The sequence below is a fragment of the Dipodomys spectabilis genome, unplaced genomic scaffold (genome assembly GCF_019054845.1).
Source record: "Dipodomys spectabilis isolate Male_0828 unplaced genomic scaffold, ASM1905484v1 ptg000021l, whole genome shotgun sequence".
Taxonomy (NCBI): Eukaryota; Metazoa; Chordata; class Mammalia; order Rodentia; family Heteromyidae; genus Dipodomys; species Dipodomys spectabilis.
The window spans coordinates 7,193,746-7,205,913 of record NW_024870698.1 but is presented as its reverse complement, the minus strand read 5'-3'; positions in this window follow the sequence as shown (position 1 = coordinate 7,205,913).

Below are 12,168 nucleotides of genomic sequence, written 5' to 3'. Positions count from 1 at the left end.
TCCCTGAGCTCTTCAGCACAAGCTAGTACTCTACCACTTTGAGCCACAGTGCCGCTTCTGGTTTTCTGGTGGTTAATTGGAAGGAAAGTAGGAGAAAAATAAGGGGAGGGTTAACAGGTTTGACAAGAAATGTACTTATTACTTTACTTATAATAACTGGATCCTCTCTATACATCACCTTGACAATAAAAAAGTAGCAAAAAAAAAGTCTCACAGACTGCTGCCCGGGCTGGCTTTGAACCACGATTTTAGGATTACACGCATGAACCATTGGCGCCTGGCACATTATGACATATTATAAACGGACACTTATTTCTACTTTATTCTGTTTTAGTTATCTAGTGTTCTAGTGAATCTCTGATTTTGGAGTAGGAGGAGACGAGGAGATTAAAGATAACTTTTCACAGTGAGATCTAGTTCCTAGCACCATTTATCACCTGGTTGAAGTCAAATCTCAGTCTCACTACCTCTCATTCTTCTTTGTATTTTTCTTAAATGAGAACACTTGCCTTTATATGCTCCATTGCTTTTCACTGGGCCTTTTCTAGTGTTAGTTCTGGAGAACTAACATTTTCTGAGTGTTTCCCCAGGTGTCATCCCAAGTATCTGAACCTTGTGGACTCAGGAAAATAGATGTATCAAAGGCCCAGGAATATGAAATATTGTGTGCCTTTCAGAGTTAGGAAGTATAAATGCCTAATTCTGCCTAACGCCAAGGGAAGCTGTCTCAACATAATTATCCTTCCTCCTGCGGACCTTCCTAGTGTTCCAGCATTCTCTACTCCCGGAGGCCACCCTATGTAGCTACCCTATGTCCATGCTGTGTCCAGCCAAGTACACCTTTGGTTCACCCTTCATTCTGGATGAACTAAGGCTATGTAAGAGAGGAGCGGTGAATATCTAGACAAAGTCTAAGCAGATATTTGGATATTGGTGATATCCATACAGGATTACTCATTGCTTCAGGAAAAGTAGTGATTGAGGTATTCAGAAAAGCAGAGCATCATTGGAGGGCACCAAATCTCTTCATTTGAAAGACGTTATTATACATGACCTTTTAAAGACTTACTGGAACAACCATTATGACAAACATTAGAAAATTATTGGGCATATCCAGATGTACATAATTTAGTGTTGAGTCTGGTTTATAGTTTGAAGTAGATATAGGACAGATGTCTTATTATAAAAGTAATTTTAGGGCCTGGCTCTATTTTACAAGATTAATTCGATCTCTTTTCACAGCCTTAACTAATCCCCACCCTTTCTCTCTCAACAGGCTTCCCATTGTTGTATTCATGTGTGAGCATTTTGATTGACTGTGTGTGTGTGTCTGACTAAGACTATAAGGGTTTTAGACCTAGAACCTTACGCAAGCTTAGCACCAGGCATGTAGATGGACCATATTCTTTGGGTCATAGCAAGCAAGTCCTCATTTATCTTATCTTCCTCACATTTGGAGACATTTAGTTCCATATGTGGGCAATATATGAAAATCTATCACGTATGTACATCTGTAACATGGCATTGTAGAGGTAAAGAAATCATTTGACACCAGTGGAATGTCTTAACAATAATTTTAGTTTAATTTTAAGTTCGCAGAGTGAATTTTATCTACCTTTTTATGGTAGGAAGATAATGAACAATGTTTGGATTCAGGGTACATGGTAAGTATCCTTAATCCCCAAATCTGAAGTCCAAAGTTTTTGAGTATCCACTTGATACTACAAGCAGAAAATGTCACATCTGAGATGAGCAGTCAAAACACAGGTGCACAAAAGGTATTATATAAAATTACCTTCAAGCTATGTATGATTCAGAGTTTACACTACGGCCCTATCTATCTATCTATCTATCTATCTATCTATCTATCTATCTATCTATCTATCTATCTATCTATCTGTCTGTCTGTCTGTCTGTCTGTCTGTCTGTCTGTCTGTCTGTCTGTCTGTCTGTCTGTCTGTCTGTCTGTCTGTCTGTCTTTCTGTCTGTCTATGCTGGTCCCAAGCATTTCTAATAAGAGATATTCAACCTGTACCAGGCAGAGTTCATGTAAGGGAGAAGAGAAGGAAGTCCATTCTGCCTTCTTTGACACATCTAAAATTACTGTCTGAGACTATAAATAACTGCTGTAGACATGAATTGAAGAGACAAATTCCTCGTGGTTGATTTTTCCAAGCAGCCTGGTGTTTTCTTTCCCATTCCTCTGCTCCCCTTTCAAAAAGAGTTGGTTATTGCTAATATTGAGAAAATAATGTATGCATTGTATTAATCCATTTCTCCATTCCGATGTCACCAACTTCTCTTACTCTGTATTTGTAGTTTTATGATACAAGATATTAAAAAATAAGCATCAGCATATGTTCCAAGTCAAAAGTTTGGATTTTCTTTTGTTTTCTGGGTGGGAAATTCACTTTAGTTTTGGAATCTTCAAAAGTTTGATTTTTTAAAATATTTAACTTTCAAAGATATTTTTGTAAATATATAAAAGGCTTGAGATTGGAAATGTAGACACTTCCACTAGCTTGTTTATTTCTTATTTATTTTTGTAGTATATTTTAAGTACAAATTAATGAGTTTCATTGTGACATGTCCATACACATATAGAAAGTACCTTCATCATATAGTCAATCATCTCTCATTATCCATCTGGTCCCCGATCTTTTTCAAAGTACTTCCTCTTTCCAAAAAATCCTTGTTCTATATTCATGTCTTTTAAAAAAAATATGGACACCAATGAGAACACATGTAATACTTGTGATTTGGAGTCCATCTTAGTTTCCTTACTATGATGATCTTCAGTTTTCCCCTATTTTCCTGAAAATGAAGGGCTAGAGGTGTGACTGCCAACTACCAAGTGTGATGTTCTGAGTTCATGCTCCAGGACTGCAAGGAGTAGCAGGAGATAAGCAACCATTTTCCTACATGTGACATTATTTCTTCCATCTTTATATCTTTATGGCCAAATAAAACTTCTGTGTGTGTGTGTGTGTGTGTGTGTGTACCTACACCACATATTCTCTATCTATTCAACTGTTGTTGGATAGCTAGGCTGATTCCATCACAGGGATCTTGTGAACATTGCTGTAGTATGTGCAGGTGTCTGTCAGATACTTTAAGTACATAAGGGGGTTTCCCCTGTATCCTTACCTGTATTTGTTTTCATGATGATAACTATTCTGAGATAAGATAAAATCTAATGTACCTTTCTGTTGCTGAGATTGTTTTGATTAGTTGAACTTTGTTTTCGTCGTATTTTTATTATCTTTACGCAATTGTACAAAGGAGTTAGTATTTCAACAAATTGGTTTATTTAATTCATCAAAGTCACCTCTTTTCTTTTTTGAGATTCAGAGTCTCTGCTATGTAACTCAGGATAGTCTTGAGCTACCAGTTCTACTTCTTCAACTTCCCAATGCTAGGATTATAGTCATATTTCTCAGGTGTGTCATTCTTTAAAAGTTATTAGACTGTTCAGATTTTCTCTGTCCCTCTCAGTATGTTATAGCTTCCTTTGTCTAGGAAATCTTCCCTTCTAAGTTGTAAAATATAATAATACTATAATAATACATTGGTGTAATTGTGTCATATATGGATTTTTCTAGGTATGAATTTATGCTTTTTATCTATTTTGTGACAAATAATGTCAAAATATACATTTCATCTTTTAAAAAAGATGTTGAGGGCTTTTTGTGTATTTATTTGAATTGATTCTTTTGAGAACAGTCTATTTAATTCATTTGCCATTTATTAATTGGATTATTTGTCCCTTTCTGTAGGCTATCTATTCACTCTGTTAATTGTTTACTTTGCTGTATGGAAGCTTTTAAATTTGATGCAATCCTATTTGTAAATTTTTGGTATTATTTTTAAACCATTAGAGTGCTATTCAGAAAGTCCTTTCAAATACCTGTATCTTGAAGTGTTTTTTCCCTTTGTTTTTCCTCTGGTAGTTTCAAAGTTTCAAGTCTTACATAGATATATTTGATCCATTTTGAGTTGATTTTTCTTGTTCAGTGTGAGAGAGTTACAGTTTTCTACCTGTGGATATACAATTTTCCTAGGATTATTTGTTGAAGAAGATGTCATTTTGTCAACATATGTTTTTCACACTTCAATTGAGAATCAGATAGCTGAGCCCCATAGGTTTACTTCTATGCTTTTTTTGTATATCACTGATCTACATGTCTGTTTTTATGCTATTACCATGCTGCTTTTGTTACTGTAGCACTATAGTATGATGAAATCAGAAATTGTAGTATCTCAGCTTTGTCTTTATTAATTCTTTTCAGGATTTCTTTGGCTATCCAGGGACTTTTGTAGCTACATGAGTTTTAGGATTTTTTTTCTCCATTTTTCATGAAGGATATCATTTGAATTCGGGCTGGCATTGAATCTGAAAACTGCTTTCAGCAGTGTGGCTATTTTCGTATAAACTTTTCTAATGCATAAACATGGTAGGTTTTCAATATCTTCTTCACTGTTTCATAGTTTTCCACTGTGTGTATATTTCACCTCCTTAGTTAGTTGTTCACAGTTTTTTTGTGTGAATAGGATTCACAATAGGCTATATTATGAATAGAATTATTTTCCTGATTTCTTTTTCACAGCTTGTATGCTGTTGGTATAAGAAAAGCCACTGATTTTTCTAAGTTAATTTCGCATCTTGCTATATAGCTAAAAGTGTTTGTGAGACCTAAGATTTTTCTGGTGTAGTTGTTAGGGTCATATCATCATGGTGATGTAGTCTTCAGAATCATATTATCTGCATCCAATTTGTATATGGTTCTGGCTAAGAAAAGCAGAAGGAATAAACACCCTTGTTTCACTCCTGATTTTATAGGAAATGTGTTCCATTCTCCCCAATATGGTATCTTGGCTATCAGTTTGTTCTATGATTTTTCAATTCCTAGTTTCTTCACAGATCTTATAATGAATGAATGTAGAACATTTGCAAAGGATTTATTTTTGCATCAATTGAAATGATCATGTGGTTTTTGTCCTTGATTCTATTCATGTGTTACATTATGCATAATGATTTACATATGTCAAAGTGTGTTTATATCCTTGGAATGAAACCAATTTGATCATGATGTATGATCTCTGACATGTGTTGTTAATTCATTTTGAGATATCTTATTGAAGATTTTGGATATGCATATATCAAAAATTATCTGTAGTTATATATATATTTGTGTGTATATATATGTATGTGTATATGTATATATGCATATATATATATATACACATATATATTATATTCACATAACCTTGATCCATTAGGGCATCTAAGCAATTAGCCAATGAACATCTTTATATTTATTTATTTATAAACTTATTTATTTATTCATCTTTTTAGTTTATTTTTGTTCCAGATTGGGGTTGAATTTGGGGCCAGGATACTGTCCCTTAGCTTTTTAACTCAAGGATAGTACCCTACTACTTCAGGCCTTGCTCCTCTTTTGGGTTTTTGGTGGTTAACTGCCTGAGCTAGCTTTGAACCACAATCCTCAAGTCTCTTCAGTAGCTAGGATTATAGGTATGATCCCAGCTTCTGCATCTTTTAAATGGAGAATGAAGACCATTTACAATTAAGGTTCATTGAAAGTTATATATTAACTTCCCCATTCCTTTTCTTCTTAGGTCTTTGTTGGTTTACTGAGCCTGTACTGTTTAACATTTTTCTTATTTCTCATTGGCTTTTTCATCCTCCTAGAAAGATTTTATTCATTTATTTTTCTCTTGCATTTGAGCATAACTTTTATATGTGAGATCATATTACTTTAAATATCCTAGGCAATGCTTCGAGTTTAGTGTTCATTAATTGCTTTAGTCATACTCACAGTGAAAGTCTGTTTCTTCTTTTACTTTGAAAGGACGGATACCATTACTGGATATAGTAATCTTGGTTGTCAGTCATTTTGTTTCAGGGCTTTAAATACATCAATTCACCCTCCTGCCCTTTAACATTTCTGCTGAGAAGTCCACTGTTATTCTGATAGGTTTTCCTTTGTAAGTAACTTGGGACTTCTGTCTTGCAGCTTTCAGTATCTTTTCTTTGTTCTGTACTATTGGCATTTTAACTGTAATATGCTGTAGATAGGTTTTTTTTTTTCTGGTCATGTCTATTTGGGGTTCTATATGTCTCTGTATGTGGCTATCTAGTTCTTTCTTTAGACTTGGGAAATCTTCTTCTGGAATTTCATTAAGTAGGTTTTATATGCTTTTAGTCTGTATCTAAGTTTTCTTTTCTATGCCAGAGACTCAGAGGTTTATTTCTTAATTGTGACCAGAGGTCTTAAATGCTGTGGTCAAGATTACTTGGTTGTTGTTGTTTAAATTGTTATCTCAGTATAGTAATTCCTCAGTTTTTAATTTCCCATAGGTTTTTTTTGTTGCTTTTGTTTTCTTATGAATCCCTATTTCTCTGCAAAATTTCTCATCTAATTTCTTGGTTCCTTAACCAGCTAAAACTGACTTTTTTCAATTTATTCATCTGTTTATTTGAATTCTTTTTGGGATAAGTAGCACTTTTAAAACTAGGCTTTTGAAGTCTTTTCCAGTATTTTGCTATCTTTTAATTCAGTTACTGAAGAGTTACGAACTTTTGAAGGAGTTATGTTACCTTGCTTTTCATATTTTTCTGTTTCTATGTTAATATTTGTGTATCTTTGATAAGATGGAAATGTCTTTTTGGTTTAAGTCAAGGTCTTCACAAGATCCAGCTCTCTTTCTCTCTCTCTCTCTCCCCCTCATACTGGGGTTTGAACTCAGGGCTTTGTGATTGCTTGAAAGTCACTCTCACTGGAGCCATGCTACAGACTCTTGCTCTGATATGGTCTCACTTTTTACATGGTCTGTGATCCCCTTTTAGTTATTCTTCCTGACTCCACCTGGAGGACCCATACCCATATTTTCTTGTTGATATGAGGTCTCATGAACATTTTCATCTAGGCTAGAAGTGCTCAATTCCATTAGAAGCAAACCACACGTTACAGAGGCCAAGCGAGCCCCTGGCCTTGGGCTCAGGCATGGGGCTCTTAGTCATTCCTCAGGTGATACGGCTCAGACAACCTCACTGAAGGCTGAGCCACGGATAACCACACCCTTCAGAGCCTGCACTCTTTCATGCTTAAACTTCTCAGGCCCTCTCCCTTTCTGGGACTGCATCTGTGACCATCTCCTACAACCCAGACACAGCAGCAGTGTCCTGGGCTCTCCGACTTGGAATAATAATACCTATAGGTAGGTTCTAAGAGTATGATAAGTGTCAAACAATAACTCTACACCACCCCCACCCTCAGCAAGATAGAACCTAACTCTAGGCATCCAAGATGAGGTGGGCTGGGGTTGGGCATGACAATGGAGTGCCCGGGCATGGGAAATCGCCATCTTCAAAAGGTATCTTCATTTCATTGAAGGAGAAGGGTGACATTATAATAAGGCTTCTTCGTCTCAAAGGTGCTGTTCAGTGAACTGAATCAAAACACCCCAAATTCACTTCAGAGGTTGATGTGCAAAAAAAGGTGCATTCTTTTCAATAATGTGTCAGATCAGATTCATAGGCACTGGCAGTAAGGATTCTTTTGATCCAAGCGGGGTGCCGTGTGTAGGCCCTGTTCTTGTTTGAGCCCTGCTTTTTCCTAATTTCCCTGGTGGTTTTAGCTAGATGCATGTGGTGTTTTTACTTTTCTTCTGAGTATGAAGCTGTGGTTCCCTTCTGATTGGGGAAAAAGTCCTAGATGTCTAAGTTACATGATTGTTGCACACACACACACACACACACACACACACACAGCCTGCTATTTTTTTTTTAATAACTTGATCATTAGGAGAAAAATGTTTGAAGTCAGACAGGATTGACTTTAAACTCCAGCTCTCCCATATACAGCTATTTGCTTTTAGAAAGATTGCTCAGACTCCCTAAACTTCAATGAGTTTACCCCTAGAATCAGCATAATAACAGTACTTCTGCCTACGGTTAGTCCAAAGACTAAATGATATAATCCACAGTCCTTACTCTCCAGTTCTCAGAGCCATTGCTTTATTGCTAATATCTTCACTATAGCTCAAAATGTAGAAACCTTAAACTTCGGAAGACCTGCTTCTTTGAAAGTTGAATAGTGTGGAGAAAAGCAGGAAGAACTTGTTTCATTTCCTCTTCCTTAGACTCATTACAATTGTAGGTTTCCATGGCAACATTCAGGATTAAGGTGACTTTATTAAGTTAGGCATTCCATGAACACCTCTGGAAAGAAAAGCCATACTGTAGAGGCATGCCACCCACTTTCCAGATCACAGAGTTATCTGGAAACAAAAGGATGAAGAATGGATGGCAGCCACCAACTTCCTTGTCCTATGGAATGAACCCAAGTCATAGAGATTTCTTTTCCAGAGTTCAAGTGGAGATTCTTTTCCTTGTGTTTATCCCTTTGTGGATCATTTCATAAAGTGGTCAATAGTTATGGCCAGAATTTCTAAGTAGAAGCCAGTTCTGCCATGCTAGGGAGTATGGCTTTCTGAAATCGATTCTGTCGCCGAGAAGAACTCGGAGTGTTTTCTGAGAAGGGCTGACCTCCTTTCATGCCACTTACTGAGAATTAAAGCTGCGAGGGTGAACTCGTTTGAGCATGTGGTACAACACTTAGTGCCACTGCTGCCAGGGAACAAGATTTGTGTTTCTAAGGAGATACAACAAAAAGGAGAATGCTTTAAGAGCCAGTTGCTGTCAGAGTGTAAAAGTATCTATGTTCCGAAAGGGAAATAGAAGCTGAATTAAGTAATTTTATACACACATTACAGGGTGCCCTTCTGCTAGTAATTCTTAAATTCAAAAGCAAATAGTTGTGGCCACAAAGGGCTTAGGACATATCACCTGATCTTAGCTTGCAGACTCAAACTGGATATGATTAGTATTGACCTGCCCTATGCATGTGATTTTAAGTTGATCTTTTTTTTTTTTCCCCTGCCATTCCATTGGGTAGTATGAACAATGGATGACATAGTAGAGCAGAGGTGCGGGCATGTGACAGCAGATTCTGAATAAACAAGAGGAGGATAGCCCCAAATTCTGCCTTCTGGGACTGCAAAACAGAGCCTTCCACCAGCCTCTTAACACCAATATTAACCTGTCCACAAATGTTGTCAGTTATTGGTCTGGATAGATGTTCTGAAGAGGTTCATTGACTAAGTATCATCACAGGGAGAGAAATCACAGGGAGAGTGCACCCAGGAAAAATTACAGTACTGCTATATTTACTTAGTGGCTCTGCACTGGGGTTTTATTTTCCACAGTTGGAAAGGGAACCACCTGTCTCAGCTGCTGATGTCAGAGAGCTCCCTCGAGACTCAGAGCTGTTGGAAAGCACATGATACTGTACATATTTGCTCTTACGTCCATATCGGGCTACGATTGGGTTTCAGAACTGTGCCCTGTTGTGGAGTTCATTGAGCAGTGACTCCCAAGTACCTTCTTACGTCACTCTGCCCTTGTGAATTAAAAAGGGGTGTGTACAAGCCCCCTTTGTCAGTAGTCTCTCCACTTGCTGTACAAGTACTTGTTCTGCGAAAAAATGAATGGCACACCTCTTGGGGTTCTCACTAATGGATCCGGGTATGCAAGTGAGTATCAAGAGGTATTTTCTCTGTGATTCTGCTGTATTGGTAGGATTGTCGGGATTTGTGTTTATTTGTAATCATGAGAATTTTTAAGCATTTTTATATCGGGTTTGGAGGTCATGTGTGTTTATTATTAAGAAGTCATAAAAAGACATTGGCATAGCATATGGTTCTACATTGTAAAGTATAGTTTATCAATGTGAAGAAATTGTTGTGGAGTGAATGAAATGGTTAATTTGGCAAGACCTGATACTATGTCCGTGTGTCTCAAGCTATCTATTACAGGGGTTTATTTCTGTTTGTTTGTTTTTCAATTTTAAAGACTTTTTAGTTACGCAAATAACTCATAGCTTATGTTCTTTGTGTCTGGGACAGAATTAAGCCTTTTAAATGTAGCTCCTTCAGGGAGCTACATAGTGGGCCACTATATTGCATGTCTCCAGGGGGTACCATTTATGTCATAGTCAAAGAGTCACAGTTAAACTCTCCCGCTGACTATATGCACAATCTCAGGAAATACGATGCCATCAACATTACTCAAACATTACATAAAAACAGAGTTGTTTCCAACAATTGCAGAAGGCTTGCTATTAGTAAAGTTGTTCATTATTTTAATAGTGCCATGCATCTGATTTTGAATATCTTTACCAACTTGCAAATTATATAGTTATTAGACAAAATTGTGGGAAAATGGAGTGTGAGGATATAAATTACATTCTTGGGCCACATCAAATCAATGTCTTATTAAAGATCAGTAGCAGGGTCCTTAATTCCTAGCCTGCCTATGATGTATTCTTCCAGTTAAATTTATATCTGAAATGGTGTTTGATAAAACTTTTTTTCAAATCCTAAAAATAGAGTAAATAGGATGGGTTAAAGACCCCTTGGTTCATCTAATCTTTTCCCTAGTGCAGAACTTTCCTCTGAACCATTAAAAGTGTTATAATATATGATTGATATTAATTAGTTTTCTGTAAAGGACTGCACTCCTTAACATGAACTGAACTGGAAATAAATATATTACCATGAATTAAGATTTTTTATTAGTTGAGAAGAAGAATTAGATGAAGGTACCTATGTGAAATCCTAAGTACAGACATCAAACTGAATTAATGCCAGAACTGTCTTGAGAATAATTTGAATATGGAATAAGATACAGTATACCATACCATTACTGTGTTTACGGAATCATTTCTGGCATCAAAAACTAAGGCTACATTATAGATGCAACAACAGGCTTTTCTCCTTTGGAAGGGATAGGTGGGTGCATTTTGTAATTAAAGTGGATGCAAATCTCCGAAAAATGTCTCCCGTGTCCCAGATGAGCCTCACATCCTCGCACACATCCCAGCCTTTATGTTCTAGTGGATTTGGCCATCTTCTGAGTCCTGTTAGTATACGGTGATAGTGATTGGCTCTGTTTTCCACCCTTCCAAGGCTGGAATATTGGGCAAATTTCACTTTCTGCATTTACATTTCGTTAGGATGTATATGTTTTGAAAAGGTGTAAAAAGTGCTGAATAGATTCATGAGGTTGCCCCAGGGATGTGCTAGAAGGGATTTTTTTTTTAATGATTTCATAAGGATCATGGATTTATTTAACACAACACCATGTAAACTGAAAAGTTCCAAAAAGTTCCACACTGTGATAGGAGTGGCGTCCCCTGGAGTTGTGCATGTTTGCATTTGCTCGGCTATTTCTTTTAATTCTGAAATTCTTCTATCCTATAATTCATAAATTTGTTTTGTATCTTTGATAGAACTTGAAGGGTAAATGAAAAACTTTTAAAAAGTTATATACTGTTAAAATGAATATCACGCACATCACATACGTAATTTAAAATGTTCTAGTAACCACACTTTAAAATGATAAATTCAATAATATCTTCTATATGGCACAATCTATCCAAAATACTTTATCAACATAGTATCTATGAATTATTAAGACGATATTTTGCTTTCTCCTTTTCTTACAAAGATTTTGAAATTTCAGGCACATTCATAGGACATCTCAATTTTTGGAAAACATTTAAACATGGAAGGGAAAATATAAAGTATCCTTTTATGCCATTTTTATCTATTTAAAAAGCAATTGTATGATTGATCACAGGCAATGGAGAAGTGGGACTACTGAGACAATTTGGTTGATAGGCCACTGGGGGCAAAATGGACTTTGTATTGAGTTGTTTTGCTCCTGTGGCTTTGTTTCCCATCCCTTCTTCTGGGTGTATTTTCAGTCTCATCATTTCAAACCTGATTTGATGCTCTGAGGTTCCTCCACATTTGCAGACTCATAGTATTCTGTTGGTTTTCATGTGCCCTATGGTTGTCTTGTTTCTTCACAGAGAAATTCAGGAAAGACTTTTAACTCAAATAAGTTTGTGGCCAGCCTAGTAGAAACAAAACTGTTTACTACACTTGGAGCTTCTGCTGTCTTTAGAGTCAGAGCCAGATCAGGACTAGAATGAGGCTGTTTTTGCTTTTCATCAGGTATGCAAAAGAACAACAGGCCCTTGGCATCCTCACACATGTGATGGTTCTGTCACATGTACC